The 24922-nt window shown below is 45.7% G+C and overlaps 1 long non-coding RNA gene across 4 annotated transcripts in view; it reads left to right on the forward strand.

Annotated features, from left to right (window-relative positions):
* Window positions 1-24922, forward strand: part of LOC135056491 (uncharacterized) — a 260411-nt gene that overhangs the window by 26745 nt on the left and 208744 nt on the right. For all 4 annotated transcript variants that reach the window (XR_010243992.1, XR_010243995.1, XR_010243994.1 and 1 more), the window contains exon 2: window positions 2722-2792. This is a non-coding gene — a long non-coding RNA (uncharacterized LOC135056491). The remainder of the gene's footprint in view (window positions 1-2721; window positions 2793-24922) is intronic.

Genomic DNA, 24922 nt, shown 5'->3' on the forward strand with positions numbered 1-24922 from the left:
ATCGATGATGTTTTTATTATTTGGACTGGGACTAAAGCATCTCTAGAGTCCTTTATGACAACACACGATTGGCGTGATTGCCCGATAAAATTTACATATGTCATTGATGAAGCAAGTGTCAATTTTCTAGATGAACAGGTCATGATTCAGGGTAACAAACTAATCACTGCACTCTACAAAATAACCACGGATAGGAATTCTATCCTACATGCGGGTAGTTGTCACCTGAAGCCTTTGAAATATGGCCTCCACTATTTCCAATTCATTCGAGCTTGCCGCACTTGTAGTGATGCTAATACAGCCATTGAGAATATTGATAGAATGATCTCCGACTTTTTAGTCAGGGATTACGACCTTGATTATTTAAATGGGGCTAAATCTAAATCACTTAATATATCTCACTCTAAACTCTTACAAGGGAGAGAGAAGCAATTGGTTAAATCGAAGATGCCATGGGTTACTTATTTTAATGAAGCAAGTAACATTATTAACCACACTAGTAAACAACTGTGGCCCATTATCAAATCAGATAGGTCTTTGAATTTAACAAATATGGATATTATGAATTGTTACACTAGCGGTAGAAATATTCGAGACATGGTAGTCAGGACGGATGTCAGTGACATGCGGGCACAAAATGATACTAGTTTTTTGGGACGTAAGGATGGTTGTTATCGCTGTTTAGATTGCACTACATGCAGATCACTTGTAGTAAGCACCCACTTTTGTCATCCCTATAGTGGAAAGAAATATTTTATAAAATATTGTGTGACCTGTACAACTCATTTCATTATCTATTTAATTACGTGTCCTTGCAGTTTGAGCTACGTAGGTAAAACTGAATGCACTCTTCAGGAACGGATGGCTATGCATCGTTTTGCCATCCACAATGCCCTCACCAAAAAGAAGTGTGATCAAGCTGTGCCTTAAAATTTTGCCCAGGTGGGCCACAGTTTGGCCACTCTTCGCTATATGATGATAGATCACATTCCGTTTAACATCAGAAGAGGTGATCATGCATTGTCATTACTTACATGTGAGGCACGTTGGATCCATTACTTACAGACACTATCCCTTCGGGGGTTAAATGAGCAGTCTGGCATTTATGCCTGTATATGATTCTGTGGTTATCAGAGTATCACATTGTTTGGAATACACTGTATAAGTTTGCAATATGTGTAACAAATTGTATCAGTCTCTTTGCTTTCTGTTCTACAGGAGATGACTTTATTACTGACAACTTGCTTGTATTATATAGCTATCTCGATGATAGAATCATGATTATGTATATTTATTGTATGATTCAGAGATGTGGGATCACCGATTCTATTACTTTCAGCATTTTATAAATGTTTTTTTATATATTTTTTTCATGTTTGTTTAGATGGGCATTATGGTAACGGACGGAGTGTGATGATGTCACTTGTGGACGCCGTCCCTCTACTTTAAGATGCCGCCACCTGCTATGGTTCAAGGACAGTGTTTGTTGTTCATGTTGTGTATTCCTTGACGACGAAGAAAATAAATCTTTGAAATGCTGCAGTTTAACTGCTGTCTATATTATGATTTATCGCTGAGTGCTGTAGGATGACCGTTACTATATATATATATATATATATATATATATATATAAATAAACACCCAGCCTACAGCCCCTTGACAACCGGTTGTGATGATAATTAGCTTGAAACCTTCTGCTGGGAAAATTACCTACACAATGGTGAATAACACATTGCAGTTGGTTTCATAGTTTATCTCAGTAAGACAAAAAAAACAACAAACAAACAAACAGACTTTCTCATTTATAAGATGTATAGATACAAATATATAGATCCTGTCTTTATATACCACATTAATACACTATACAGGTTATAGCGGCTATTGATACTGACTTCCCAGTGTCTAAACATTAATGAGCACTGCATTAAGTCTAGTAAAGGGTTCAGTATGAAATGCCGGTGGACGGGATCCCGGCTATCATGATCCCGACAGCGGGATCACATCCGCCAGAATGCCGGCAGCGAGGCGAGCACTAGAAATCCCCCTGTGGGCTCGCTGCGCTCACCAGATAGCATGTTTAGTGGTCCTAATGAACTAGACAAGAATGTCCTTGTCAATAGATTTATTCAGTCGTGTCACAGTGAAGATAGCAGACGAGACAGAAAAAGCTTGGATTAATGTTACCATGGAGACCTTTGTACATACTGGCAGCATAGCAATATTTTTGTACTTTCACCTTTGTTTGTGGTGATTTACTTAAATATGTATTAAATGAAAGCCAGTGCCTTATATAAGACTTGTGACAAAGCTTTGTCAGTGATGTCTTTAAAATAATAAAGAAGGTTGTCATCAGAAATGTTGTAACTGTGAAATGTTCTGTGTTTTTTTTCTGTGTTTTTTTTCTTTGATATTGGCGTATTATTACAAGGCTGTGGTGTGCACAATGCTCAGCTGATTAGAATAGCTCTAATATGCAGGACTGTGGTGTTCTTCTTCCTTTTTTTCCCAACATACTGTAACCCTCCTACCCCTTCTCTATAATGAGGGTTATGGATAATTTAGTGTGCCTCCACCCAAGCAAATGGATAAACACCCGGGTGGCTTGGGAAAACCCTACCTAAACTAGGCTGTGGGTGTTGTGATTGTGTTACTGTTAATATACACTCAATATAATAAAATCACCTCACATTCCTTACCAATTACTTTCTCTTTTCTCCGAAGGTATACTTCAAGGTACAGGACTCTCCAGGATCGGGATGGATCTCGTTGATACACCGGACACTCGTATTTAGGTAAGTAATTTTATTGTCACAATCACCATTTAATTAATCATAAGGTATACTGTATATGAGTAAAATGAGATTTAAATAATACACAATACAAATAATTATTACAATATTATGTTACAACATAAATGCATGCAATACAAAAATATATATATAATAACCACAGTCGGATAGACCATGGACCCGGGGTTTACTTAGTACCTGCTGCGCAGTTTACCTACTCATTTACCTAAGTGATTACTGTACCGTTCAATATTCAGGAGGGCCCAGACTGTTGAGTTCACATCCAGTATGCATACAGCAATTGGAGTATCTATATAATAATCTGAGAGAGGTAGTAATCTACTGAAGAAATAGAAGCACTGTATCTAGAGTACATAGACACAGTGTACCTCTAGTTGGTTGAGTCAAGAGAGGTATGTAAGAGTAATTCTCTTAATCATTGAAATCCGCAAATGGAGCTGGGTTGTGTCACTATATCAATATTAGCAATTTGGTCCTGAACTGGGGAAATTCCACTCATCTACTTCTCCGTGAAGGCTGACATGATATAATTCTTGAACAACCCCAAGATATAAGCGAGGGTCTGTACACTGTAACCGTCCCCGGATAATTTCATATAATAGTTACATAATTTATAGGTGCAGTTCATATCCAAAAATGCCTATGGAGCAGATATGTACTTAGAGTACAAGTTTGCGAGGGGTTATAGGGTGTCCTCGTGGATATATTTAGGCCGTGGAGGTGTCACTACTATCAGCAGGGATGGCCGGATTGGGTACCACTTTTCCGACTATAACACTCCCCTAATGTTGGACCCCTGCTGAAAACTATAATTTCAACCAAGCGATTTCGTCCCCCACTAATAATCTTTTTTTCATCAGTCCCCAACTTCCTCGGCATACTCAAATAGTCGATCCGGATAGATACAAGATAGTAATTTAATGACATGGGAAGCTCTGTTATGAACCCAAGGATATCCTTTTTGGATCTATGGAGGGAAACTCCTTGACTTGACCCATTTCTAGGTTTGTATATTCTCTTCAGGGGTTATAATTGTCTACCATACCGTCATTAGGAGCTTGCAAAAGACGTTGTTATCAGCTCACTAATAATATTATATTCATATACTGTCATTAGGGGATAGTATTAGTGGTGAGGATCAGCTTTCCGTTTATCTTGTCTATTCAGCTCACATTTATGGCTCTCACAGTCCCCTTGTCAGTATAGGAGCTCCCATCCATCTTGATACAATGTTGCTGCGTCACTCAGCTCCCCTGGCAACCGCTGCTCTTGGCGGATTCCTCTCCCTCCTTCCTCCTTATCACGGCCGGCGTCAGCACTTATGACGATCTCCACTCTCAGCGGCTCCGGAGTGGGGTAGCTGACTCCGTCCTCCACTGGATACACTCTGGTCTATGTTCAGGTACCGAAAGCTCCCGTTGGCCGCCAAGACACCTGATTGTCTCCCCTTCACGATCCGGCTTCCTCTGTCCCTCTCTCTAGTCGCGGGGTTGTTGTGTCTCTATCTCACGAGCCCTCTCCCTTTTTATCCCCAGCATGCGGGCGCTTAACTCCCAGGCACGAGGAGATTCTAGAGAAATCTCTGCCCAGCGCATGCCATTTTATTCAGCATCGTTCATACTTCTCTGCCAAATAAATATAAACCAGCAGCTTTCTTCTAGTTCATAAATGTACACCCCTGAGTATTTTACATCATACATATTATACTATATATATATATATATATATATATATATATACACTAACTAACTTCCTAAATTTACATACATTTACCATTATCTCATATCAGTATATATACTTATTCCACAGAAAAATTAAACTATATTAATAGATCCCCCTAATATTAATATATATATATATATATATATATATATATATATATATATATATATATATATATATATATATATATATATCTCTATCCTAGGGTTACAATACTTTACTAAAAGGTTGTCAATCAAAACATTACGATAGGGTAACATCAATTTGTAAAACATATTGTAAAGGCATATCATAGGTATAAAAAACTGTGTTCCAAACACCAGTGTCATGTCCCAAACCTCAAAAGTCCACATATCAATCAAAGCAATTATACATGCATTTATAAACAATAACAGTATATACATGATAATATTATATGGCATTGGTGTCAGATGAGGATTCCACCGTAGAGATTTAACAATAAAAGGGGTATTTATAGAAACATCTGAGGGTAAGATTGTGTCTTTAAAGTGGTATAAAAAGATCTAGAAAGGTATATTATTATCACAAACTTCAAGGAGGTGAGGTGAAAGCATTTCTGTAAAATAATTTTTTGATGGACGCTCCTTCCTCTATAAAATAGAACTTCTGTGCTCTCAGTATGTGGTCCTCATTATGACTAGAAGTGAGCGGATTCAGTTCTCAGAGAACCAAACCCCCCAAAACATCCTGCCCCGAGCCAGTTTCCGAGTCCAGCTCTGGACTTCACGCCAGACTCGGAAACCAGAATGAGGCAAAACATCATCATCCCGCTGTCGTATTTGTGGGGGTTTTGGATTCCATATAAACAGCCATGCATTGCCGCCATTTTCACTCTGGACTTGGAGAGGGAGACAGACCTATGTCTATCTGTGGGTGGTGGCTTCTGGTAGGGTCAGTGTGTGCTCTGTAGTGTGTTCCTGTCACTGTGGTGTACCTGTGCTGTTAGGGGTGCTGTCCTGGTTGTCACTGGTGTTTCATGTGCTGTTAGGGGTGCTGCAGCTGTACATGGGTGTTGCTGTCCTGGCTGTCACTGTGTTGTATAGGGGGCAGGGGCACTGTCCTCCTGTATGTAGTGAAAATAAATGTACACTGTCCCTGTCTTGTATGCTGTTAAAATTCTGGGGTGCAGTAAAATAAATGTACACTGGCCCTGTCTTGTATGCTTTAAAAAATATGGGGTGCTGTACACTGGTCCTGTATGCTGTAAAAATACAGGGGTGCTGTTGTTAAAATAAAAGTACACTGGCCCTGTCTTGTATGCTGTAATAATTCTGGGGTGCAGTGAAAATCAATGTAAACTGGCCCTATCTTGTATTCTGTAAACATTTGGGGGTGCAGTAAAATAAATGTACGCTGGCCCTGTCTTGTATGCTGTAAAAATTCTGGGGTGCTATTTTTAAAATAAAAGTACACTGGCCTTGTCTTGTATGCTGTAATAATTCTGGGGTGCAGTGAAAATCAATGTACACTGGCCCTGCATGCTGTAAAAATACAGGGATGCTGCTGTTAAAATAAAAGTACACTGGTCCTGTATGCTATAAAAATACTGGGGTGCTGATGTTAAAATAAAAGTACACTGGTCCTGTATGCTGTAAAAATACAGGGGTACTGTTCTTAAAATAAAATTACACTGGCCTGTATGCTGTAAAATACAGGGGTGCTGCTGTTAAAATAAAATTACACTGGTCCTGTATGCTGTAAAAATACAGAGGTGCAGTGAATATACATGTACACTGGCCTTGTCTTGTATGCTGTAAAATTACAGGGTTGTTGTGAAAATATAGGGGTGCTGGTTACAATGTCTAGGCCTGACCTTCACAACACTGTGTTGGAAGAGGAGGCTCCTACCACTATTTGCACGCCATCTGCAAGTGCTGGTAGGAGCACCACCAGTCCAGTTGCTGATATTGAGATTCAGGATGTCACTGTAGAAGTACACCAGGATGAGGAGGATATGGTTGTAGCTGGCACTACGGAGAAAGTTGACGATGAGGATTCTGATGGTGATGTGGTTTGTTTGAATAAGGCCCCCGTGGAGACAGTTGTTGTCCATGGGTTGAAAAAGCCTATTGTCATGCCTGGGCAAAATACCAAAAAAAAGCCACCTATTTGTTGTGCAATTATTTCTCCACAAATCCAGACAAGTGTCAAGCCATCTGTTGCCTTTGTCAATCTATAATAATTAGGGGTAAGGAAGTTAGCCACCTAGGAACATCCACCCCTATACGTCACCTGCAGTTCATTCATCATAAGTCATTGTCAAGTTCAGAAACTTTGGGTAATAGCGTAAGCAGTCCACTGACACCTAAATGATGTGGTTTGTTTGAATATTATTTCTCTGTGAGGATGAGGATGTAAACACTGAAGGGGGGGAATATGAGGATGAGGATGACATCTTGGCACTGTAGAGCCAGTTTGTGCAAGGAGAGATTATTTGCTTCTTTTTTGGTGTGGGCCCAAACAAACCGATCATTTCAGCCACAGTCGTGTGGCAGACCCTTTTGCTGAAATGATTGGTTTGTTAAAGTGTGCATGTCCTGTTTATACAACATAAGGGTAGGTGTGAGTGCCCAAGAACAATTCCATCTTGCACGTCTTTTCTTTGCCACATCATTACAGGGGTGCTGCCCTATATGGGGTGCTGCCCTATCAGTCCAGGGGTGATGCTCTACTGCCGTTTAAGTCCAGGGGTGCTGTTGCCTGTCTTCTGTGCTGTGTAAATCTCCAAGGGTGCTGCCCATGCTGTATAAATCCAAAGGTGCTGCCGTATAATTCTAGGGGTGCTGCTGTACTTGATCCTAAATTTAAATGAAAGCCTAGAGCAGATATAAAACAAGCTTCAACATCACAAACTGATTTGTGAAAACATAGCTGCAAAGGTGGAAATTGAAATTGCTATTTTTTTTTTTTTAAATATGTTTATTAAGGACGAAAATGGAAATACACACACATTACCACAATAACTGTAGAATATTGACAATAGGAAAATACAAGGATATCAATAAAAAAAAGGTTGATATATGGGAATGTATATCATAACATTTGTTCAAAACAAATCACATAAAAGTTCACATAAGAGAGTAGGGGAGTCAAGGGGGAGGTTCAAAATGTAGAATGGAAGATTAACAACATTTAGTGTCAGCAAGAAGTTAAACAATGCGATCAGGAGAGTACAAGAGTTGAGGCTAAAAGGGCGGTGATCCCTTCATGAGTACCTCAGTATTGTACCATGTAGTATGTTTAACTACCTTGCGTATGTTGTCACGAGTTGACTGAGATAGGGTTGCGATATAGGGCAGCCATATTGCAAAGAATTTGGAAGGGTTGGAGTCTGCTCTGAGAGAGCATTCTATCCAGTCCATTTGATATAGATATGTCAATCTAGGGAGCAGAAGGGTTATGGATATAGGGGTTTTATGTATCCACTGAGAAAGTATGGTCTTCTTGGCGGCTGCCGCAATCCGTGCTAATAACAATTTATTACCTGGGGATAGTGAAAGACAGTCGGGATCGTACTGATTCCAGAAAGCCCAAATTAAAGTAGCCGTGAAAGAAATATTCAAGGTCGATGTAATGTAGGTACAGATATCTTTCCAGAACAATTGTATTACCGGGCATGACCAGAGACAGTGGATGATATCGGCATCAGGAGAAGAACATTTGAAACATTGAGAGTTATCAGAGATGCCCGTAAGAAATCTAAGACGAGGAGTGTAGTATGCCCTATGCAAAATTTTTAAATGCATTTCTGAATAGGAAGAGGAAACTAAATGTTTATTAAGTAGTAAGTGCCAGCGTATTACAGTTTGTAGATCAGTTCCCGGCAAGGTATCCATCCATTTAGCTAGGCCTGTAGTTTGATTATTCAGATCTATCTTACGTCTGATGTATGCATAAATAAAGGATGTGGGGCAAAGAGAGTGAGGAGTCAATCGCAATTGGGTGTCTAGGGGAAAGTTGTAGTCTGCAGGCCGTAAGTGTGTTATCAGTCGCGTTGCAAAACTGCGGGCTTGAAAATATGCAAAGAGTGGTATATGTAGGTTCGGAAATCTGAGTTTCAATTGAGACAGGGTGAGTACTTCGGTGCAGGTGACATTCAATAGTTGATATATCAAACGCAAGCCGTGAGAATACCAATTTTTGATAATCGCGTCTGTCTCCCCTCCTTGAAAGTCTGGATTATTTAAGAGTGGTTGGAATAAGCAGCAGGTCACTGTAAGTCCCATGCGTTTTCGTATTTGGGTCCATGCCTTACACGGAGAAAATAATAATGGATTCGTGAAATTGCTATTTTGATAAAGTGTTTTTAAATAAAGTGGGGAGAGACCACATTTGTGGTCAAAGTAAGTGTGACTCAGAAGAGACTGAATCATAATCCAGTGCAACTGCCGGAGAGGTAAAAGTGATATTTTCTGCCGGAGCATTAGAGAGAGGTTCTTCTCAATTATTTCATGTTAGGGACTGACTCAAATGAATTGCTCCAATTAGTCAACCTTCATTTTGATTTATTATTGATATTCCACATTTTGGGATTATTTATTTAGAAGATTTGCATTTGTTGTACAGCGATCTTCTTTTCCTAAGGGCTGCGTAGGGTTATCGCAAGACCTTGCAGTGTTAGAAGAACAGAGTTTCAGTGATCTTGCATTGCATCAGCTTTTCATTGCACTACAGCACTAGATGGGCCAAGAGCTCCTATGAGGCACAAACAGTTACTAAATAAGGCCCAGTATGGAGTCTCATGGTGTCTTACAGCCAGGAAGATGTCTGGCTTGCCAGGCTGAGGCATGCTGTGGGCACAGAGGTTAGCATTGCTTCCTCCCACAGCCCTACTTATAGTATGAAATGAGTTTCGACTGTAGAGTGGTAAGCTCCACTAGGGTAGGGGCTCGATAACAAAAAATATTCACTGCACAGTCGTGCTTAGAACTTTACCGAACCCACCCAAACTCAACTTGCCCCATCCACTGCTGTGGGGGCTCAGGAGGGGCTGCTAAAACATCTAAGGGGCTGATTTATTTAAAAAATTAAATATGACTAAAATAAACAAGACACACAGGTATGCTCACATGCATGTAACTGGGACAGACAGGTATGCTCACATGCATGTAACTGGGACAGACAGGTATGCTCACATGCATGTAACTGGGATAGACAGGTATGCTCACATGTATGTAACTGAGACAGACCGGTATGCTCACATGCAGTGGCGTAACTAGAAATTTTTCTCCCCCAAGCCAAAAAATTATTCGGCGCCCCCCCCCCCCTCCCATACCCCCCATCATTGGCACTAGTAAAGGGAGAAATATGCGCGCGCCGCAGAAAAGGGGTGTGGCTTCATTGGAATGGGTGTGGCTTCACTTAAAGGGGCGTGGTATTGCAAGAAAAGACTACCTTATACCCCAGTTTTGCAACCTGCATGCCCAGACGTTAGCCACCACAGGAAAGAAAAATAATCCTGATTCATGCCCCTTACATTATTTGTCATTTTTCCTCCTTATAGTAATGCCCAGTATACATTATTCCACATACTGCAATGGCCTTAGCCATTATGCCACACACAACAATGCACATGACACAATATGCACACACTGTAATGCCCCCGACACATTATGCCACACACCGTAATGCCCCCGACACATTATGACAGGAATCGCAATGCCCGTTATACATTATGCTACACACCGTATCTGTGACACAGTATGACACATACCGCAATGCCCGTTATACATTATGCCACACCGCAATGACCCCGAGACATTATACCACAATGCCCGTGACATAGTATACAACACACCGTAATGCCTGACACATTATGACACACACCGCAATGTCCGTGATACATTATGCCACACACCGTAATGCCCATTACACATTAAGTTCTACAGTAAGGCTTCTAATTACTTTTAAATTACCTGCTCGTTGCCAGGGGTTTCATGCTCTTTGTTCCATGCACGGTGCCAGGGGTTTTCATGCTCAGGGTGTCATGCTCGTTGCCAGGGGTTTCATGCACTGGGTGTCATGCTCGTTGCCAGGGGTTTCATGCACTGGGTGTCATGCTCGTTGCCAGGGGTTTCATGCACTGGGTGTCATGCTCGTTGCTAGGGGGTAGTGCTTGTTGCTAGGGCTGTGCTCCCAGTGCCACATATGCCCCCAGTGCTAGATATTCCCCCCCAGTGCCAGGTATATGCCCCCAGTGCCAGATATTCCCCCACAGTGCCACATATGCCCCCAGTGCCAGATAGTCCCCCACAGTGCCAGGTATATGCCCCCAGTGCCAGATAGTCCCCCACAGTGCCAGGTATATGCCCCCAGTGCCAGATATTCCCCCACAGTGCCAGGTATATGCCCCCAGTGCCAGATAGTCCCCCACAGTGCCAGGTATATGCCCCCAGTGCCAGATATTCCCCCACAGTGCCAGGTATATGCCCCCAGTGCCAGATAGTCCCCCACAGTGCCTGCCCCCCTCCCCCTCCTTTGTGTTGGAGGGACACGGAGCGCACAGCGCGTGCCCCCCTGTGTCCCTCCTGGATTTCCTGCTGTCTAATAAAGGAAGTGCCGGTTCGTGATCCAATCAGAGCTCACGAACGGCTCTTCCTGTATTAGACAGCCGGAGAGCCAGGGAGGGACACAGGGGGGCGCGCGCTGTGCGCTCCGTGTTGTCACAACTGAGGGCCTGAGCTGACGGGAGGCAGCCTCAGTTGTAGGGGCTGAGATGTACCGGAACCTGGGAGGCTGTATCAGACCCCTGGACATGTAAGTAACATGAATAATAACTGCCCGAAGGCGTGACCACGACAACTTGGATAAAAGTCAATGATGTTTATTATGACAACTCCACAACACAGCAGCAGTAAAAGAAAACGTAAAAAGTCAGCAAAGAATAAATACAGTTCCTGGGTACTACAGGATGGCAGGAGCCACAGGGCACTGGTAGTGTGAGATAGTTCTTATGATCTTCTAGATGGAAAGTCCTTACCAGGCCCGACTGTAGCAATGGAGATAACCCAGGATTGTGCCAGCTGGTGTTCCAGGAAAAGCTGGGTTGCTGAAGATAAAACAGCTGCTGTGGATACTGGCTGGAACCAGACTGTTGTTAGCACGGAGTGGATACTGGCTGGAACCAGTTAAATAATAAATGAACTTGGGAGCGATGAAATATGAACTGAAATGTAGAACTTGAGAGCGGAGAAATAATAATACCGGTGGAGAGTGGTAAAGTGTAGAAAGGACACCGGCCCTTTAAGGGAAGCTGTACTCTGCTGGAAGCTGAGCTGGAAGCAGGTAAAGTTGTAGCTGGAAACAGATGAATCCACAATGGATTGGAGAGTCAGGCTACACCGCAGGTGGAATGCTGGTGCGGGTCTCTATGGTGGAAGTCTTGAGACAGGAGCTGGAACCTGGAAGACAATCACAGGAGAGAGACAAACAGGAACTAGGTTTGACAACCAAAGCACTGACGCCTTCCTTGCTCAGGCACAGTGTATTTATACCTGCAGCAAGGAAGGGATTGGCTAGGCAATTATGCAGATTAACAATACTGACAACAGATTGGAGGAAATGATCAGCTGACAGAATCCAAGATGGCTGCGCCCATGCAGACACTTGGAGGGAAGTTTGGTTTGTAATCCATGTGGTAATGAAAACAGTAATGGCGGCGCCGGCCACCGGAGACAGGAGGCGCCAGGCTGACAGATGCACATCCAACCACGCGGACACAGCGGAGGCCGCGGCTGACGTAATCGCCACTCAGACACTCTGCATGCAGAAGTTCAGGGACGGCGGCGGAGGCCGCGGGAGACGCCATGCCAGGTGTAATATGGCGTTTACTGTGACAGCGTCCCAGAGTGACAGGAGAGGATACAGGAATGTACACATCAGGATAACAGATGGGATCCGGTCCTGGAGCGCTGAGCCAGCCTTAGGAGGCATCTGATGGGTAAGAAATGGCGTCCAGATACCCGGATCGTGACAGCACCCCCCCCTTTAGGAGTGGCCCCAGGACACTTCTTTGGCTTTTGAGGAAACTTGGAATGGAATCTCCGGACCAAGGCAGGAGCATGGACATCAGAAGCATTGGTCCATGAACGTTCCTCAGGACCATAACCCTTCCAGTCAATAAGATATTGTAGTTGACCGTAACGGTGACGTGAGTCCAGGATCTTGGCCACTTCATACTCAACGCCTCGTTGAGTTTGGACTTTCGGAGTTGGAGGAAGTGAGGAATGAAACCGATTCAAGATCAGCGGTTTCAACAGGGAAACATGGAATGTCCTGGGTATTTTTAAGAAGGGAGGCAACTGGAGTCTGTAAGCAACAGGATTGATGACTTGTTCAATCTTGAAAGGACCGATATAGCGAGGTGCAAACTTCATACTGGGAACTCTTAACCTCAAATTCTTCGTGGATAACCATACCCGATCACCCACCTTGAGAGCAGGAACTGCTCGACGCTTCTTATCCGCAAACTTCTTGTACCTGAACGATGCCTTGAGCAGAGCTGATCGTACGCTCTTCCAGATATTGGCAAACTGATGCAAGGTGATATCCACTGCGGGAACAGAAGTTGCTGGAAGCGGTTGGAACTCAGGGACTTTAGGGTGGAATCCAAAGTTAGTGAAGAATGGTGTTGAAGCAGATGAAGAATGATACTGGTTGTTATGACAGAACTCGGCCCAGGGAAGTAATTGAACCCAGTCATCTTGAGAGGAGGACACATAGATGCGGAGGAAGGCCTCCAAGTCCTGATTCACCCTCTCGGTTTGACCATTGGTCTGAGGATGGTAAGCCGTGGAAAACTTTAGCTTGACTTGGAGGACTTGACATAAACTTCGCCAGAATTTGGCTGTGAATTGAACTCCTCGATCTGAGATAATTTCTTCAGGAAGACCGTGGAGTCGGAAGATCTCTTGTATGAATACTTGAGCCAACTTGGAAGCTGACGGAAGACCGGTGAGAGGAATGAAGTGTGCCATCTTGGTGAACCGGTCAACTACCACCCAGATGGTATTGAACTTGTTGCACATGGGTAAGTCTGTAATGAAATCCATCGACAAGTGGGTCCATGGTCGACGGGGAACGGATAGTGGAACCAGTTGCCCCGCAGGCGACTGGCGGGATACTTTATGTTGGGCACACTTTGGGCAAGATGCAATAAACTCCAAGACGTCCTTTTTCAGAGTTGGCCACCAATAGGACCTAGAGATAAACTCCAGGGTTTTTTGGATACCTGTATGTCCGGCAAAACGGGAAGCATGGGCCCAATGCATGAGCTTCTTCCTTAGCATCGGCTTCACAAAACTTTTCCCTGATGGGGGCGTAGAGTCCATCCCTACCGTGGAGAATGCCAACGGATTTATAATAGGATGCTTGTCTGAAGACTCTGACTCATTTTCTTGCTCCCATGAGCGGGAAAGGGCATCGGCCTTGCGATTCTGAGAGCCCGGACAGAACTGGAGTTTAAAGTCGAACCTGGAAAAGAAAAGTGCCCATCTGGCCTGACGAGGGTTGAGACATTGTGCGCCCTTCAAGTATAAAAGGTTCTTGTGGTCTGTAAGTATGGTGATTGAATGAGAAGCTCCCTCCAACAGATACCTCCACTCTTCTAGAGCGAGCTTGATGGCTAGCAACTCCTGGTCGCCAATGGCATAGTTGCGCTCAGCTGGGGAGAACTTCCGGGAGAAGAAACTGCAAGGGTGTAAATGGCCATCTTTAGCCCTCTGAGATAACCCCGCTCCTACTCCAACGGAGGAGGCATCCACCTCTAAGATGAAAGGAGAGTCGATGTCAGGCTGTTTCAGAACAGGCGCAGAGATGAACCTTTGTTTTAAAAGATGAAATGCTTGCATGGCTTCTTCAGACCACTTGGACGGGTTAGCACCCTTCTTAGTGAAAGCAGAAATAGGCGCCACAATGGTGGAAAAGTCTCGTATAAACTTTCGGTAATAGTTGGCGAACCCTAAGAACCTCTGGACCCCTTTGAGGGTTAAGGGTACCGGCCAATTTTGGATTGCTTGTAGTTTCTCAGGATCCATCTCTAGTCCGGAACCGGACACAATGTACCCTAGAAACGGAATGGACTTGACTTCAAAGACGCATTTTTCTAATTTGCAATAGAGATGATTGACACGGAGACGGGACAAAACCTCTTTAACCCAAAAACGATGTTCCTCTAAATCGTTTGCAAAAATGAGGATATCGTCTAGATAGACCACGACATGACGGTATAGAATGTCTCTGAAGATCTCATTGACAAAATGCTGGAAGACAGCTGGAGCATTGCTCAATCCGAAGGGCATGACGAGGTACTCATAATGTCCGTCACGGGTGTTAAAGGCGGTCTTCCACTCGTCACCCTCACGGATCCGGATGAGATTGTATGCACCTCGCAAGTCCAGCTTTGTAAAGATGGTAGCTCCGCTAACTCTGTCAAAGAGCTCAGTAATCAGGGGTAAAGGATAACGGTTCTTGATGGTAATGTCGTTCAAACCTCTGTAGTCGATGCACGGCCGCAGACCACCATCTTTCTTTTTTACAAAAAAGAAGCCTGCGCCGGCTGGAGAAGAAGAAGGTCGAATGAACCCCTTTGCTAGGTTCTCTTTAATATATTCCTCCATAGAATGCGTCTCAGGCAGAGACAACGGATAAGTTCGGCCTCGAGGTGGAACCTTCCCTGGAACGAGATCAATCGGACAGTCCCATTCTCTATGAGGAGGAAGGATATCAGCAGAAGCTTTACTGAACACATCCGTGAAATCTTGATATGGAGGAGGTGGAACATCAGACGACCTGGGGGAGGAAGAACAGACAGGCAATACTTTAAACAAACATGTCTCAGCACAGGAGGAACCCCATGCCAGGATTTGCGTAGTCGTCCAATCAATTGTAGGATTGTGAAGACGGAGCCATGGAAGGCCCAGGACCACAGGATGTGTGGCTCTTGGAATCACTAAAAGTGAAATAAGTTCGGAATGAAGAACTCCCACTCTCAGACAAACTGGTAGAGTCCTTAGAGCAATAACAGTATCAAAAATTTTACTGCCATCCACGGCAGTTAAGGAAAAGGAGGAAGGAAGTCTCTCGGTGGGTAGGGACCACAGTTTAACATAGGCTTCAGTAATAAAGTTCCCAGCTGCTCCGGAATCAAGGAGGGCAATGACGTTCCGATAACGTTGAGCAACTTGAAGCGAGACTGGGAGATTACAATCATGAGGAGATGGAGAGGAGATCATTACTCCTAGCCGGCCCTCTCCTGGGCGAGCTAGGGTTTGGAGTTTTCCCGGACGTTCGGGACAGGCATTGATGGTGTGAGACGGAGCTGCACAGTAAAGACAGAGAAACTCGGAGAGACGTCTTCGGCGCTCAGCAGGAGTTAAACGGGAACGGCCAAGTTGCATGGGCTCATCTTTAGATGGTGACAGTTGACGAGGAGGAGGAGCAGAAGATTTTGGAGCAGATGATCTTCCACGCTCAGTTGCTCTCTCTCTGAAACGTAAATCAACTTTCGTGCAGAGTGAGATTAGCTCATCTAACTTAGAAGGTAAGTCTCTGGTAGCTAACTCATCTTTAATACGCTCAGATAAGCCATGCCAGAATGCAGCATACAGGGCCTCGTCGTTCCATGCCAGTTCGGATGCCAGGATCTGGAACTGTATCAGATATTGTCCTACAGTACGTGACCCCTGGCGTAAACGGAGAATCTCGGATGAAGCTGAGGTTACCCGGCCTGGCTCGTCGAAGATGCGCCTGAATGTTGACACGAAGGCAGTGTAGGAAGAAAGCAGGGTGTCGGACCTCTCCCATAACGGTGATGCCCAATCAAGGGCTGAGCCACTGAGAAGAGAAATAATGTAGGCAATTTTTGTACGGTCACTGGGAAAATTGCCAGGTTGTAGCTCAAACTGAATCTCACACTGGTTGAGAAATCCCCTGCAGAATCTTGGAGATCCGTCAAATTTTGCTGGCGTTGGAAGATGAAGACGTGGAGCAGAAATGGGTAAGGTGGGTGGGGTTATAGCTGGAGTCACTGTGGTTGACGCACCAGACGCGCCTGATCCACGGAGAGTTGTCTGAATCCCATCCAGCCGAGTAGAGAGATCCTGGAGACAGCGGATGATGTGGCCCTGTGCAGCCTCCTGATGTTCTAGTCGGGCTGCCAGTTCTTGCATCGGCCTGGCCGCTTGATCCTGGTCTCCGGCTGGATTCATTAGGTCAGTGCTTACTGTCACAACTGAGGGCCTGAGCTGACGGGAGGCAGCCTCAGTTGTAGGGGCTGAGATGTACCGGAACCTGGGAGGTTGTATCAGACCCCTGGACATGTAAGTAACATGAATAATAACTGCCCGAAGGCGTGACAACGACAACTTGGATAAAAGTCAATGATGTTTATTATGACAACTCCGCAACACAGCAGCAGTAAAAGAAAACGTTAAAAGTCAGCAAAGAATAAATACAGTTCCTGGGTACTACAGGATGGCAGGAGCCACAGGGCACTGGTAGTGTGAGATAGTTCTTATGATCTTCTAGATGGAAAGTCCTTACCAGGCCCGACTGTAGCAATGGAGATAACCCAGGATTGTGCCAGCTGGTGTTCCAGGAAAAGCTGGGTTGCTGAAGATAAAACAGCTGCTGTGGATACTGGCTGGAACCAGACTGTTGTTAGCACGGAGTGGATACTGGCTGGAACCAGTTAAATAATAAATGAACTTGGGAGCGATGAAATATGAACTGAAATGTAGAACTTGAGAGCGGAGAAATAATAATACCGGTGGAGAGTGGTAAAGTGTAGAAAGGACACCGGCCCTTTAAGGGAAGCTGTACTCTGCTGGAAGCTGAGCTGGAAGCAGGTAAAGTTGTAGCTGGAAACAGATGAATCCACAATGGATTGGAGAGTCAGGCTACACCGCAGGTGGAATGCTGGTGCGGGTCTCTATGGTGGAAGTCTTGAGACAGGAGCTGGAACCTGGAAGACAATCACAGGAGAGAGACAAACAGGAACTAGGTTTGACAACCAAAGCACTGACGCCTTCCTTGCTCAGGCACAGTGTATTTATACCTGCAGCAAGGAAGGGATTGGCTAGGCAATTATGCAGATTAACAATACTGACAACAGATTGGAGGAAATGATCAGCTGACAGAATCCAAGATGGCTGCGCCCATGCAGACACTTGGAGGGAAGTTTGGTTTGTAATCCATGTGGTAATGAAAACAGTAATGGCGGCGCCGGCCACCGGAGACAGGAGGCGCCAGGCTGACAGATGCACATCCAACCACGCGGACACAGCGGAGGCCGCGGCTGACGTAATCGCCACTCAGACACTCTGCATGCAGAAGTTCAGGGACGGCGGCGGAGGCCGCGGGAGACGCCATGCCAGGTGTAATATGGCGTTTACTGTGACAGCGTCCCAGAGTGACAGGAGAGGATACAGGAATGTACACATCAGGATAACAGATGGGATCCGGTCCTGGAGCGCTGAGCCAGCCTTAGGAGGCATCTGATGGGTAAGAAATGGCGTCCAGATACCCGGATCGTGACACGTGTCCCTCCTTACAGCGGCGGAGGGAAGGAGACCTGCAGATTGACATGCTCGTCCGCATGTCAATCTGTTCTAAGTCAGTGGCACCCCCACAGCCCCTCGCCCCCAAGCCACCGCGAGGGCTGCGGGGGCAGTAGTTACGCCACTGCTCACATGCATGTAACTGGGAGCTGTGGAAAATGAAAATAAGGCATCTGCCACAAATGATGTACCTAAAAATGCAGTAAAAAAATGGAAATAAAGAAACTAGAGATGAGCGGGTTCAATTCTCAGAGAACTGAACCCTACCGGATTTTGCCTCCCAAGCCCGGATCCGAGTCAGGCTCGGCTTTTACCGCCTGACTCTTTCACTCCAGTCTCGGAGGGTGTATTGAGAGGACGTGTCCTCAGTGTTCAGTGTCTGTGATATACGCTGCTGCTATATGTCCACTGCTGCAGTATAATAATTGTAACAACAACCTGTTGTGCTGCATCTGTTAGGGTCTCCTGCCCTGTGCTACCACGTCGTCATGGCAACCGGGAGACAAGTGCTAGTGGAGTAACCTGAGCGCAGCTGATACTCCGGTTCGGGTCTTTTGCTGTGCAGTGGTTATAGGCTCTGTGCACGGCAGGGGATCCGGTGCTGGTTTTTGTGCTCACAGTCTGTGAGGTCTGAGTGGGGCGTGGACAGCACCTGCTTTATAAGGCCTCTTTTCAGGGTAAGCAGATGCTGCTGAATCTTTGTTGGTTAGTCAGTTCATGAAAGTTAGCCAGTACTGTGTAGCTTTGTATTTGTTTGTTGCTTACTGCAAATAGGCCTGGGAATTTGGTATTACACTCTGCCAATCCAGACCTAGCAGTAAGACTGGAGTCAGTCGTTTAGCTTGCTGGGGTTCTGTTACTACTCTGTGAACTTAGCAAGTTTGCGGCTGTATTCTAAGACTTGCCTGTCTAATCCTGTCTCACTGTGCTAGGTGTCAGGGGTCAGTTTAGTGGCAGTAAGCTAAAACCTGTGCACTGCAAGTGAGAATTAGGATTGTGGAGATTCTCCTTGTGTCTATCATTCCATCTCTGACCAAGGAGTTTACTGCCACACCCGTTGGTAACCCTTTAGGGTTTTGCTGTTGCCCTTAGCAACAGCATTTCGGGTTCTCTACGTATTAAAACACAACATCTTGCTTTTTCCATCTTAGCAGTTCTAATACAAGGGAGATACCCAGTTCCTTAGCCTCTGGGCTTCTCTGTTCACTTTGTGTGTATTTTGTTACCCTATCACCTTCTGTGTACGTTATGTCATATCCCCCAGTTTGTCTGTGAGTCCATCTGTTTTGCATAACAGTTCAAACACCAGTACATTCCTGCAGACACTGGAATGCATAACAGTTCTGACACCAGTACTTTCCTGCTGGCACTGGTGTGCATAACATATTCAGCAGCCTAATACTCCTGTTGAAATTTTGTGGGAATATGGAGCATACCCCTCAAAATACGTTGCAACAGGTGGTCGATCAGGTGCAGGTCCTGACTCGACAATTTAATGATTTGTCCATTAAAATGCACACCTCCCAGGCTGCTGGCGGAGCTCCCGCAGCAGCAGCACCTGCAGGGGTTAAGGAGCCGAAAGTAAATCTCCCGGATCGTTTTTCTGGAGATCGCTCGCAGTTCTTTTGTTTCAAGGAGAGCTGCAAGCTATACTTCCGACTTAGGCCTCAGTCTTCTGGGTCGGAGATTCAGCGGGTGGGCATAGTGATTTCCTTGCTACAAGGAGACCCACAGGTCTGGGCATATGGGTTGCAGCCTGACTGTCCGTCGCTTAAAAGTGTTGATGCTTTTTTTACGGCACTGGGCATGTTGTATGATGACCCTGACAAGACGGCCTCAGCCGAGGCTCAGATTTCGATCCTTAAGCAAGGGCGAAGGCCAGTTGAGGTTTACTGTACGGAGTTTCGGAGGTTGGCCCATGATACCCAGTGGAATGACCCAGCCCTGAGGCACCAGTACCGAAGAGGTCTTTCTAACCAGATAAAGGACCAACTGGTACAATATCCCTTGCCTGATAGCTTGGATCAGCTCATGCAGTTATCCATCCGGGTGGATAGACGGCTGAGAGAGCGTAGGCTTGAAAGGGAGACTGAGATTTCCTTCCTTCCCAAGGGAACCTCAGACTCTGAGGAATTTTCTGAGGAGCCTATGCAGATTGGGGCTACCCGCCTCTCCTCGCGTGAGAAGACGCGGAGGAGACAGCAGGGGTTGTGTTTGTACTGTGGGAATAAAGGTCATGTGGTAGTATCATGCCCAGAAAAGCCGGAAAACTTCAGGGCCTGAGGGTGATGGGAAATATCCTGTCAGGCCAGAAGTCAGAATTTCCCAAGAAGACTTTTATCATTCCGGTGACCTTGAAGATCCTCGGTCAAACTGTCAAGACTGAGGCCTTTGTGGACAGTGGGGCCGACGGGGTTTTTATGGACCGCCAATTCGCCCTGAAACACTCTGTTCCCTTAGTACCCTTGGCATCGGAAATTGAGATTTGTGGGTTAAACGGGGAACCATTATCCCAAGGTAAAATTACCTCTTGCACTAGCCAGATTTCTTTGTTTATTGGAGCCACACACTCTGAAAAATTGTCCTTTTATGTGACTGTCTGTACTTTTGCCCCATTGGTGTTGGGGTTACCCTGGTTAAGGGCCCACAATCCTCAATTTGACTGGGTCTCTGGGGAGATTCTTAGTTGGGGTACTGATTGTTTCAGGAGTTGCTTGAGCCTTCCAGTCAGGCTCTCGCAGCTAAGTTTGCCAGGATTGCCAGGGTGTTATGCAGATTTTGCGGACGTGTTCTCCAAAAAAGTTGCAGAGGTACTACCTCCCCATCGCCCCTATGACTGTGCCATTGATTTGTTGCCAAATGCTAAGCTTCCCAAGAGTAGGTTGTACTCCCTGTCACGTCCTGAGACTCAGGCTATGGCAGAGTACATTCAGGAGAACTTGGCTAAGGGATTTATCAGACCTTCACAGTCTCCAGTTGGGTCGGGGTTCTTCTTCGTGGGTAAAAAGGACGGTTCGTTGCGACCCTGCATCGACTTCAGGGAATTGAACCGTATCACGATTAAAAACTCATACCCACTGCCTCTCATTTCGGTCTTGTTTGACCAGCTTCGTACTGCCACCATTTTTTCTAAGATTGACCTACGCGGTGCGTACAATCTAATCCGAATAAGAGAGGGGGATGAATGGAAGACTGCCTTTAATACCCACTCAGGGCATTATGAATATTTGGTGATGCCTTTTGGGCTCTGTAATGCCCCGGCAGTCTTCCAGGATTTCATGAATGATGTGCTCAGGGAATATTTGGATAGATTCTTAGTTGTATACTTAGATGACATCCTAATCTTCTCCCATTCCCTGGAGGAACATCGGAAGCATGTACGCTTAGTCCTCCAGAAACTCAGAGACCACCGGCTTGGGGCGAAGCTGGAGAAGTGCGAATTTGAAGTTCAGCAAATCGCATTTCTAGGATATATTATCTCCCCAGAAGGTTTCCAAATGGAGGGTTCCAAGGTACAGGCAGTCCTGGATTGGGTGCAGCCCACTAGTTTGAAGGCGCTTCAGCGTTTCCTGGGCTTTGCAAATTTTTATAGACGATTTTTCGCTTGATTTTCGTCTATAGTGGCGCCCTTGGTGGCACTCACTAAGAAAGGGGCGGATGTTGCTCACTGGTCTTGTGAGGCTAAAGCGGCTTTTGCCCGTCTCAAAAGGGCATTTGTTTCGGCCAAGGTGCTGCGACACCCAGATCCAGAGCGTCCTTTTGTGGTGGAGGTGGATGCCTCTGAGATGGGTATTGGGGCAGTGCTTTCTCAGATGGGAGTGTCTGATAATCGCCTTCATCCCTGTGCTTACTTTTCCCGTAAATTTTCGCCTGCCGAGATGAATTATGACGTGGGTAACCGGGAATTGTTGGCTATTAAGGATGCACTCGAGGAGTGGAGACACTGGCTTGAGGGGGCTAAGTTTGTGGTCTCAATTCTCACTGACCATAAGAATCTGGCATATTTAGAGTCAGCGAAGCGTCTCAATGCCAGGCAGGCACGATGGGCTTTGTTTTTTGCTCGCTTTAATTTTTTGATAACATATCGCCCTGGGTCAAAAAACATCAAGGCTGATGCGCTCTCGCGGAGTTTTGCTCCAATCCAGGAGACCACCGAGGAGCCGTTGCCCATTGTTTCCCCATCATGTATTAAAGTGGGCATTACCCAGGACCTCTTATCATTAGTCCTTAGAGCACAGGAGCAGGCTCCTCCAGACCTTCCGGTAGGTCTTTTGTTTGTGCCTCCTAGGTTAAGACAGCGAGTGTTCCTGGAATTCCATGCCAAGAAGTCGGCAGGTCACCCGGGTATTGCCAGAACTCGGGAGTTGCTATCTAGGGCGGTGTGGTGGCCCTCGGTGGCTAAGGATGTGGATCAGTGGGTTCGGGCATGTGACATCTGTGCCCGAAATAAGACTCCTAGAGGGGTTCCTGTTGGCCCATTACATCCACTCTCTATCCCATCTAAGCCATGGACCCACATTTCAATGGATTTTGTGGTGGACTTGCCCAAATCCTCGGGGATGACAGCCATCTGGGTTGTCGTTGACAGGTTTTCGAAGATGGCGCACTTCGTTCCACTGGTTGGGCTGCCATCAGCCAGACGCCTGTCTGAATTATTTATGCTGCATGTTGTGCGTCTCCACGGGTTGCCACTTGATGTGGTCTCTGACCGCGGATCCCAGTTTGTGGCCAAATTCTGGAGGGCATTTTGTTCCGATCTCCAGATTTCTGTCAGCTTGTCGTCAGGCTACCATCCGCAGTCTAATGGGCAGACTGAAAGGGTGAACCAGTCCTTGGAGCAGTTCCTCAGGTGTTATGTCTCCAAGTGTCAGACTGACTGGGTTGCTCATCTGTCCATGGCGGAGTTTGCCTATAACAACGCGGCTCACTCTGCTACAGGGATCTCTCCCTTCCTTTGTGTGTATGGGCATCATCCTAAGGCCAATTCTTTTGACCCCCTGGACTCCACGCCTGGTGGTTCCTCTGTGGTTTCGGTCCTTAGAGGTATTTGGCGGAAAGTGAAGAAAGCCCTTGTGTCTGTGTCATTAGTGACCAAAAGGGTTTTTGATAAGCGGAAAAGACCCTGCAGCTTCAAATTAGGAGACTTCGTCTGGTTGTCTACCAAGAATTTGAAGTTGAGACAGCCATCTCATAAGTTAGGCCCCCGGTTCATCGGCCCTTATAAGATCACCAGGGTTATCAATCCGGTGGCATTTCAGTTAGATCTGCCCCGTTCTTTGGGTATCAATAAAACATTTCATTGTTCCCTTTTAAAACGGGCGATTAGTAATCCTTCTTCCAGTGGAAGACCTTCCCCTCTTCTGATACGTGGCCAGAGGGAGTTTGTTGTTGAAAGGATTCTTGACTCCAAGGTGGTTCGGGGTCGGCTGTCATTTTTGGTGCACTGGAAGGGGTATGGCCCAGAGGAGCGGTCGTGGGTGCGCAGTTGTGATCTTCATGCCCCCAGACTGATACGCTCTTTCTTCTCGCAGTTCCCCGATAAACCCGGTGGTAGGGGTTCTTTGACCCCTCGTCAGAGGGGGGGGTACTGTTAGGGTCTCCTGCCCTGTGCTGCCACGTCGTCATGGCAACCGGGAGACAAGTGCTAGTGGAGTAACCTGAGCGCAGCTGATACTCCGGTTCGGGTCTTTTGCTGTGCAGTGGTTATAGGCTCTGTGCACGGCAGGGGATCCGGTGCTGGTTTTTGTGCTCACAGTCTGTGAGGTCTGAGTGGGGCGTGGACAGCACCTGCTTTATAAGGCCTCTTTTCAGGGTAAGCAGATGCTGCTGAATCTTTGTTGGTTAGTCAGTTCATGAAAGTTAGCCAGTACTGTGTAGCTTTGTATTTGTTTGTTGCTTACTGCAAATAGGCCTGGGAATTTGGTATTACACTCTGCCAATCCAGACCTAGCAGTAAGACTGGAGTCAGTCGTTTAGCTTGCTGGGGTTCTGTTACTACTCTGTGAACTTAGCAAGTTTGCGGCTGTATTCTAAGACTTGCCTGTCTAATCCTGTCTCACTGTGCTAGGTGTCAGGGGTCAGTTTAGTGGCAGTAAGCTAAAACCTGTGCACTGCAAGTGAGAATTAGGATTGTGGAGATTCTCCTTGTGTCTATCATTCCATCTCTGACCAAGGAGTTTACTGCCACACCCGTTGGTAACCCTTTAGGGTTTTGCTGTTGCCCTTAGCAACAGCATTTCGGGTTCTCTACGTATTAAAACACAACATCTTGCTTTTTCCATCTTAGCAGTTCTAATACAAGGGAGATACCCAGTTCCTTAGCCTCTGGGCTTCTCTGTTCACTTTGTGTGTATTTTGTTACCCTATCACCTTCTGTGTACGTTATGTCATATCCCCCAGTTTGTCTGTGAGTCCATCTGTTTTGCATAACAGTTCAAACACCAGTACATTCCTGCAGACACTGGAATGCATAACAGTTCTGACACCAGTACTTTCCTGCTGGCACTGGTGTGCATAACAGCATCAGACCAGTGGTAGTGTCCTGTCTCATCAGTCATTCCAGTGATGATATATGCTGCTGCTCTATGTCCACTGCTGCAGTATAATAATTATAACAACAACAACCTGTTGTGCTGCATCAGACCAGTGGTAGTGTCCTGTCCATCAGTCATTCCAGTCATTCCTGTGCCGCATATTGTCTCATATAACTCCCAAAAAATAATGGAGAACAAAAATTTTGAGGATAAAATAGGGAAAAATCAAGAAGAACCACTTCCTCCTAGTGCTGAAGCTGCTGCCACTAGCCATGACATA

The sequence above is a fragment of the Pseudophryne corroboree genome, chromosome 3, assembly GCF_028390025.1.
Source record: "Pseudophryne corroboree isolate aPseCor3 chromosome 3, aPseCor3.hap2, whole genome shotgun sequence".
Lineage (NCBI taxonomy): Eukaryota > Metazoa > Chordata > Amphibia > Anura > Myobatrachidae > Pseudophryne > Pseudophryne corroboree.